A 10203-nucleotide genomic window follows, 5' to 3' on the forward strand; every position below is an offset into this window, starting at 1 on the left:
TGCCTCCTGAGTATTGAGATTAAAGGCAAGTACCACCACCACCTGTCCTATTTCTAGATATTATTTTTCATTTGACGGATAGCTGTCCCTCATATGGCAGACTCGACATTTTATTAAATGTTACTTCTTCAACAAAAATATATTGCCACCCTATGCATTTAAATGACTGAAACAAGGTAGATTATAGAATTTTTATTATGTTATTGGGTTTCTAATACCATAAATGAAACTAATTCATTTATAATTATTCTCTTGTGGAAAATTATATTCTTGTGGGTATTTAATTATTGTTGTTTTTGAGATAGGATCTTATTTATGTAGCATTGGCTGATGTGAAATTCATTATTTTGACAAATAAGCTTCATACCCACTATAATCTTGCCTCAGCCTCGTGACTACCCCCAACCCAAGGGCAAAAAAATTACAGGAGAAAAATTTAAGTATAATTTTCTGGAGCTAAGGTGACAGAAGATATTATCTGGAATTATTCAGTCATATAATAGGACAGGATATGACTAGCAGCCTTACTTAAGGCTTAAGAAAGTTTGAGAAGTAAGTGACCAAACAGTACTTACTCTAGGGTGCTTTTCCACATTTGTATGAGTCTTAATCTCAAATTCTAAAATATCAAAATTTAGAATATCCTTGGGTGTTTAAGCGTGAAGGTAGATAACAAGGCATTTGAAAAGTTTCTGTGAAACATGCTGAGAGTCAGCTTCCTATTGTGTATAGTATATAATTCAATAGCTCTGAGCTCCTTTTGACTTTTGACAAGTCAATTTATGACAAGGTTGGCAAAGGCAACTGAAGTCATCTATCTTATTACTGAATTAATTTTAACAAATATGTAAATACATTTATTATTCTTAAAGGATGGTATTAGAATGGCTTTATTCTATTTCTTTCATTGTGCAATGCTAAAATCCTCCAATCAAAGTTATTCATGAAGTTTTCAAAGATAGATAAAAAATTGACCCAACTATAGATAAGTAAGCAAGTAAATACATGGTATCGAATGCTTTAGGTTTTCTTCTTGCCTCAAATAACTTGATAGTGTATTGCAAAACAGGAAAACCTGAAATTTCAGCAAAACAATAAGAAATTTGTTCTTTTCAGTTTTAATAGATAAAGAAATCTCAACCTAGTACAAAACTTTCAGTTAGCAATGGTTCACTCCAAGGAAATACTGTAGGCAGAAAGGCCTCAAACTTTCTAATAATATCAAAATAGAAAATGCACATTTAACCTCACACTTGTCAGACCAGAATGAAGTTCCTTAACTGCATATTGAGGTTATGTCAGAAAAAGCTGAATAGTAGTTCAGATTTTTATATTCATACCCCAATTGATAAGAACAAGAACTTGCCAAAAACCAATCATTCATACAATGTCAAAGGGGATTACAACATAAGGAATGCCTGAATGCCTACTTACAGCCTCTAATAAGATTTCTTCATTGCTCCCAACTAGAGTGATTTCAATGGAGAGACAATATACCTTTGCACTCTCTCTTTTATGGGCTCAAATATTTTGTATGCCATTGGAGTATATGTGAGCTTCAAAACCAATTTTAAACTAAGAATATATAAAAGTGTAAACTAAAACACAAAAATGCAGAAAATATGATATTGAATGATAATCAAACAAGCAAACAAAATCAAAACAATCAAACAAACAAAAATAAACAATAACATTAACAAAGCTGTATAGTATTTCTTTAACTAATTCAGAAATGTAGAGGCCAAGGCCTTTATCACTGAAAAGTATGAAGGAATCAGTCCAAATATTCTTAACTGCTAGATAGGTGTGTTAAAATCTCCGTAATTTGTGCCAAAAGAGAGCACAAAGAAATTAGTAACAGATTATGAGCTATATATTCAAATCAAGGAAAATTCAATAGCTACTTTTGCTTTGAAATGATTATTTTTTTTATTAATTTATTTTGCACAACTACAGTGGAATATACAGCTTCCACAAACATACCCTTAAGATATATATTCTGGTTCAAGGAAAGTTTTTAATTAAATAAAAGTAAAGTAAAATGCTCAGGTTACTAATTTCTTTGAGAAATTTACAGAAAATGGAACTAGACCTTTACTCAAAGTTGCTAAGAAATTTTTGAAAATTTTAAGGTGCTACCAACATTTGCTCAGGTGTTGCCATTTTGGGGATTTGGCATATAGCTTCATTATTTAAGTGATGATTAGGTTCGTATTTATCATTTTTCATTTAATAATACTAATACATTAAATATTTTCAAAAGTACTGCTATTCTCTGATTCAGTTATTGCTATGTATTTATATTTAATGCATAATCCTTTTCAGTTGAAGATCATGAAAAGTTAGTGAGGGTTGGTTAATTAGTAAAGAAACTGCTTGGCCTCATAGGTTAAAACATAGGTGGGTGGAGTAAACAGAACAGAATGCTGGGAGGAAGAGGAAGTGAGCTCAGACGCAATGCAGCTCATCGCTAGGGCTGACACAATGAAGCTCCGACCCAGGATGGACTTAGGCTAGAATCTTCCTGGTAAGCGCACCTCAGTGCTATACACATTAAAAGAAATGGCCCAGGCAGTGTTTAAATGAATACAGTTTGTGTGTTGTTATTTCAGGGTATAAGCTAGCCAGGCGACCAGGAGCTGGGGAGGCAGGAACACAGCCCTCAGCTCCTACTACAGAGGGTCACTATAATTCTACTAAGATTGTAGAACTAGAACCCTCCTTACTTTAGTTCTATAGAAAAGGTAGTTTTCTACCCTAATTTAAAATGACAAAATTGAGTTTTTTAGCTTAAAATGTCTATTCACATTTGCATAACAAAGCACTATAATTAAATGGCTTATAAATAAAATAAATTAAATCAATTTTGTGCAGTTATGGATGCGTGAAGTTTATATCAGGAGCCAGCATGAATGGATTGGGTTGAAGAGCCTCATCTTGGTTGCAGACTACATACTTCATTCTCTTTATATGATATAAAAAAAAAGTAGCAAAACTCCATGGAGTCTCTTGTGAAAGCAAACTATGGGAGTTGGAATAGAAGTGTCCCCCAAGAGTCAGATTTTGACACTTGATTCCCAGTTGGTGGCACTGTTTGGAGACATTTAGGAGTTGTGGACTTGCTTGATGGAGGAGGTATGTCACTGGTGGTGGATTTTGAGATTATATAGCCTCACCATATTTCCAGTTCACTCTCTCTGCTTTGTGTTTGTGGTAAAAGATGATCTCTTAGTTCTTTCTCCTGCCACCATTCCTGCTTCCCACTGCTATGCCTCCTCACTCTCATGGTCTTTTATCCCTAAACTCTTTCATAATTTGTTCAGAAAAAAAGTGATAGAGAGACAGGTGATGGTGGCACACGCCTTTAATCCCAGCACTTGGGATAGAGAGGCAGATGGATCTCTGTGAGTTCTAGCCCAGTCTGGTCTACAAGAGCTAGTTCTAGGACAGGAACCAAAAAGCTACGGAGAAACCCTGTCTCAAAATAAAAAAAAAGTGATAGAGAAAATAGTCTAATTCATGATGACTACACAATCTAAATGTCTCCCCTAAGAGTCTACCTTCTATTTCCACCAGGTTGCGATTTAAGATGTTTACAAATGAAGTTTTGAGAGAAATGCATGTTCGTTCTATTGCAGTTGTTATTGTCAATGTAAAATATTGGGAAATGCAATTTAGGCAAAATTATTTAAGACATGATTACAACAGATACCATTATAGGATAGAGACAAGCAGAGAGCTATCATAGCATGTGTTATTGATAAGGTTACTACTATAAGAAATCGATGTGAAAAAAAAGAAATCGAAACTTTTCAGTATCTTGGGAGAACACAAAGAAAATTCCTCAAGTTACTAACTTAAAAGTGAGTCTATTGGCATATTGTTAAGCACTGTTTGACCATTATTACTACATTACTGATCTTTTCAGATCTATCTTCAGCCTGAGATAGTCCAAAGACAAAGAGCTAAGGTTAGCATCTTTAATTTAAGGACAGTGGTTGCTATGGAGAAATAAACAGCTCACATCCTAAGACTCCCTTGTGATATTAGAGTTTAACGATATTGGAGGATGATGGGTACCAAGGAAATCATAGATTTATGGATAAATTTTTTGGAAGCAGAGCTTGTCTAGAAAAGAATGGTAGAGAATATGGAACTATAACTCCCTTCTAAATTACTGGTATACCTCAAATACAGACACTCTGTTAAGAAAACACATATTAGAACTTTGACAGAAAATCATAAAGTCAGGCTTCAATAGGGTCTCCATATAGAACTGATGGAAAAAAATCAGAAATAAAAAAAAATGTTTTGGACACTTTCACTGTTGTGGATTGTACTTCTCAGTTTTGAAAGTAACATGTTATTTTTTAACAACATTATGTCACTTGGGGTAGAGAACAGATGGAATTTGGAAACAGTGCACAGAAGGAGAACAGGGTACAGTGGAGAATGAAGATATTCAAATAGTTTTGTCACAGCAATAGCATTGCTACCATTGTCAATAAACAAAACACAGCATAGGATTGAAATGCCAACATTGTGTTGACAGTTCTTGTCATAGAGTGATGAAACTATTTAAATAAATTAAATTAAACAATATTTTAGTTCCTCTAGAATCAATGAGTAGAATTCTTTATTGGCTTGATACTGATTCATAATTAAAAAGTAGGAAATAGGCAATTCAAAGTTACTATTAGAAGTCAATCAATATTATGGAATAATATAATATTATGCTCTATTTTCTTAGTTGAAATGAAAATTATAGAAAAAGGGACAGTAGTTATATAAATTTGAACATCATCAAAAGTACTATCCACAATAAAGTCACACCTAATATAATTTAATAGACATAAAAACGATAATGGTTTGAAAAATTATCAGGCAGATTTTACGAACATGCTCTTTAACATGTAAAACTGGCATAAAATTGGTCATATGGAGTCATTATTTTTGTATTCTAACAGACTATTATATATTTAGATTCTGTTGTATCATCAATTTTGCTGAAACTTAATCTAATCTATTGAGTGTTTCTTACTTCATTACCTTGACTGATAATGAGTAGAAGCAACACATTTTAATATGAAGGACAATTTCAAATTCAAATTTTAAAACATATATGCCAAAAGACATTTATAACTATACTCATCAAATTAATTCAGATCAACACTTTTTCTTCTGGATTCTAAAAATGTGAAATCAGATATTCAATTCTATTATGACATTCTTTTAGTCTAGATACCAGATATCGATAGATATATATCAAATGTATAAAAGATGTGACTCTGAAAATAGCATATTTGTAAAAATATAATAAAATTATAAAATTAATAATTATAAAAATAATATAATAATAAGAAATTATTAAATAAAAATAATAAGAATTTTCTCTAATAAAATTACTTTAATCTGAAGGTAATAATCATTTCTAATAATGCTACTATTTTTTTATCAATTACTTTTACTGGTTTTGTTGCACTATACATTTTTCTCTTCTCCAATCCCTTCCTTCCCTCCCCCCTCTCTCCTCTATATTAAGATAGCTTTCTGCTTTCCCAAGGGTAATGCTATTACTTTTATAATTTACATATATAAACATAAACTGGAGGGTATATTTCCTAATGCATATCACTTTTAGATGAAATACATTTTGGGAGAACATTAATGTATACAGAAATGACTATTGAAATCAAACTATTTCAAAGCTTACATCTGCATTTCATAGCTTGGAAATATTTTTTTTAATTTGTTATTATTGGGTAACTTCAGGGCATTTGTTGTATGTTTGCAGTGTATTTTGAGTATATTCCTTCAAATATATCCTGCCACCTTACCGTTTCAGGGTCCTCCCCTTCTAGTGCTTCCAAATAACTTCTACTTTCATGCTAACATCTACCCATATAAGTGCTTTTCTGAAACATATTATTTTATCCAAATTTATCAGAGTAATTTGTAAGGAAATAAGAAATACTCATTTGAAGTATACATTTGAAGTCTGACTTTCAAAATTTGTCTATAAGTTTATAATCACTATGTTTTCAATATAATTAAATAGACCTGTATTTCGATTTATTCCAACCACAATGACCACAGATTTATGAGAAATTTACAAATATTTTGTTTGTGTATGCGTGTTTGTGTGTGTGTGCTTGTGTGTGTTTGTGTGTTTGTTTGTTAGGAGGAATTAACTCACACAAAAATTAGTGGACAAACACTTTTAAAAAGTTGATTTTAAATACCTTTTAATATCAAAAAAGTCACCTGAAAGCATACATACAAGTAACATTATACAGATTGGATAGATTACATTTAGGAATATGTATTACATTTACATTTATGCATGCTATAGCACTTCAAGAAAAGGGGTCATGCATGTGAAGGGGAGCTCAAACAGATATATGGGAGAATTTGGAGGTAGGAAAGGAAAGTGATTAAATGTTGTTACTATAGTATCAAAAAAAGAAAAAGTTAAAAATATTGTTCATAAAATGAACTCTGAGTAGGAGCATAAGGGAAGTGTAACCAAAATTAAGGTGTTTGAAAAACCCATATGGAAACCTCCCATTTCATAAGCATATTAAAATATAATATGTAAAAGAGTTTGGTTCAAGACTTGCCTAGTGCCTCTGTGCTGTAGAAAGATCATGACCTCGAGGGTATGTGGCTTAATCACCTTCCAAAGATGCCTTATTCCCAAGATGAACCACAGCATATAGCATTCATTATTGGATTACTTCCAAAGGCCATGAGGACCCTGGAGAGAATGGTTTAGAAAAAAATCTGAGAAAGACTCAAGAAGAAATAGGCATAGAAGCAAGTCATTTGATTTTAATTAAGAGGTTCAGAACGGAGCTCAATTATGGTGACATGAAAAAGCCTAAAACCATCATTTATTAGTTGGAAGAGTTGAAAGACTATGAGGTACTGATCTATATCTCCTCAGAGCATCAAGCACATCTGGCTAGGGTTGGATGAGGCCTGCTATTTGTTCAGTTCAAGTGGATGAAAGCACTGCTTCAAGAGGATACATTTCTCTGCCCTACACCCTCCTGAGCCAAACACATAGTATGCTAGTCTTTCACAGTATACTCAAGGGTCTTGAGATGAACCTGTCTTTCCATTTAGGGAAAGGATAGTTGATCTTTGGTTTGTTACAGTCAAGACCAAATAGATTGGTGAAATTAAAATTAGCTTAGGACTCAGGTGAGAGCACATAAGCCCTGGATTCAATCTCTAGCATAGAATACAATCACTTTAAACAGAAAACAGTAAGTGAAATTTTTAGCTTAAAAAAACATCAAAAAGGGTAAAAGTTTGAAAATACCAGCCCCACTATGTATATCTTTGTACTCTACAAATAAAGATTAAGCAGGTTAAAGATGATAGATAGATAGATAGATAGATAGATAGATAATAGATAGATAGATAGATAGATAGATAGATAGATAGATAGATAGATAGATAGATGGATGGATGGATGGATGGATGGATGGATGGATGGATGGATGGATGGATGGATGGATGGATATATGAGAGATAGGTAGATAAAGCAAGCCAAAACAGTTGAACAAAGATAATGTCAAAAGGTGGTTAATACTTCTCTAAGAAGCCAAATGTTAGTAATCCTAACCCTAGTACTAGGTGTGGGACACTTTCCTACATGTTTCTATATTTATGCTGATTTGAAAAGGTAATAATATATAGGACCGTTTGATGAATGAATAAATTTAATTTTTTACTTTTTCTTTGATTATCTAAAACATTAAAAAGGCATTATTTTTAATATTATTCTTGTAAAATTGCCTTGACTCATTAGAAATGAACAATTTAAGAAAAAGTATTTTCAAAAAATGTGCATGTATACCTATCAATCATATTAAATTATTTTCATAATGTTTTCATAGAATTTTTCTTTATTAATTCATTTTTAGGCTACCTGTGGGCATGCTTGTCTATATATGTAAAACCTATGTGTAGGATATTGAAGAAGCCAGAAAAGGGCATTGAGTATTATCAGACTAGAGTAGCAGACAGTTGTTAGCCCTCATGTTGGTGCTAGAAATAGAACCCTGTGCTCTGCTCTTAATTGTTGTGTTACCTCTTCAGCTCATCAAATTTTTATTTGCCACAGAGATTAAAGATTGTTACAAATAAAAAGCCAATAACAAATTATTAAGTTAAATGTCATTTTGACTTTAACAATCCAGTGTATAGACTCTTATTTAATAATTCTCTTATTTCCAAAAATACTCAAGTGTTTCAATGCAATTTGTATTATGAATTTTATTTGAAGGTCTTGCAAGATTAAAGTTATGGAAAATTTTAATAATAACCAGTGCAAATAAAATGAAGAGACAAGTAATGGGTAGTTTACCATATTTTAATATACATTTAGTGAACTATTTCTGATCTTTTTCTCAGATAAAAGAGCTAAATAAAATGACAAAATGGCCTCTTGCCATTCTCTGTGCTCCAATAAAAGGCTGATTTGAAATTCCTATTATTGAAGTTCAAGATTATTACCATGTGATGCAAAATCACATAAAGCACAAACATTTCTAATGATACTGGACACTAAAATCTATGCAGCCTTCCATAGTCTATATATTTAAATAAACATATAAACCTACAGAGATTTAAATACACATTGATCTATGCTAAATGTCTTGGCCAACCAACCTGTTAAATATAAAAGCAGCTCATCATTGTGTCAGTTTTTCTATTCACAGTGAATGAGAGTAAAAGAATAGCAAAACTTATAAATCAGACATGACTATAATCTTTCCCTTTCTCATCACATTACTTTCAATGTTTGATGTGGTATTAACACTATAATTGGTTGTGCCCTCTAATACAAACAAGATAATGTGGTCCTAAATAAAGTTGTAAAATATTTCAAGCCTTAAAACATTAAGACTATGAATAAACCTAAATTTTTCTTGGTTTTAATGTTACTGAAAACCTCTCAAACATCTTCCTTTCACAAATGATTTGCAGTTATCTATTACTTCAAAATTAAATAACTAGATCACAATTTTTGTTTAGTTTTGTTATAACTTTCTTTTTATTCATTCTTTATGTCTTTCACGTCATGCTTTCTGATACCACCCACCTTTTTTTGTGTTAACTCCTTTTTGGGCTGATCAGCAAATCCAGATCACTACACTTACTAGACAGTGTTCTTTCACTGAACTACATTCCGAGTGCACCTTTTTTTCAGTCTTTTAAAACTACAAATTATATTTTTTTAAAAAAGTGAGTAGAACAAATTAACTGAGAAAATGTTCAACAATGAATATTTCAACTAAATAATAATTAATAAAATCAACATTGAAGAAGACCACTTGTTAACTGTTGAACTAAGGACACTTGCTCAGCCATGTTCATAGCATATTTATTTATAATAACCAGAAACTAGAAACAACATAGATTTCCCTTAAGTACAGAATGAATAAATAAAATATGGTACATTTACACAGCGGAATATTACACAGTTCTTAACAACATCATGAAATTTGCAGGCAAATGGATGAACCTAGAAAAATATCACCCTGTGTGAGGTAACCCGATCCATAAATATGACAAACATGATATGTACTCCATTATAAGTGGATATTAGCTGTTATTAAAGGACAATCACTATAATTAATCCACAGACCCAGAAAAGCTAAGTAACAAAGAGGGCATTAAGGGGAACAGATGGATCACCCTGAGAAGGTGAAAAAGTATAAGTCGGTGGGCATGTGAACAAGAGGGATCATGTGGGGGAAAGGGAAACAGGGAGAAAGTATTGGGAGGCATGACTGGAAATGGGTGGTATTTTGTAGGCAATGAAGAGAGACTTAGTGAAGTGAAAACTTCCTGGAACTTAACAGGGTGACCCAAGCAAGGAATCTTAGTAATGGAGGATACGGAATCTGAACCAGCTATTTTCTGTAACCAGGAAAGACTTTCAGTTGTGGTACTGAGGCACTAACCCAGCCACAAAATCTATGTACAAACTGTCCCGCCTGCAGTATATGCTGGGGGCAATGATGGTGAATAGGTACTTGTGGGAGTGGCCAACAAATAACTGGTCTAATTTGAAGCCCACTCCAGGAGAGGGTCCCTATGCCCAACCCTGTCTGAGTGGCCAGGAAGCAGAAGCTGGACAGCCCTGAGACTTAGGAACCACCCAAAAATATCAATAAAATTATTCAT

At 32.6% G+C, this 10203-nt stretch overlaps 1 pseudogene; it reads left to right on the forward strand.

The window, feature by feature from the left end:
- The first annotated feature begins 6647 nt into the window (after positions 1–6647).
- On the forward strand, positions 6648–7056 carry LOC113455552 (annotated as a pseudogene).
- Positions 7057–10203: the final 3147 nt, after the last annotated feature.

Source organism: Microtus ochrogaster, unplaced genomic scaffold (assembly GCF_000317375.1).
Source record: "Microtus ochrogaster isolate Prairie Vole_2 unplaced genomic scaffold, MicOch1.0 UNK64, whole genome shotgun sequence".
Lineage (NCBI taxonomy): Eukaryota > Metazoa > Chordata > Mammalia > Rodentia > Cricetidae > Microtus > Microtus ochrogaster.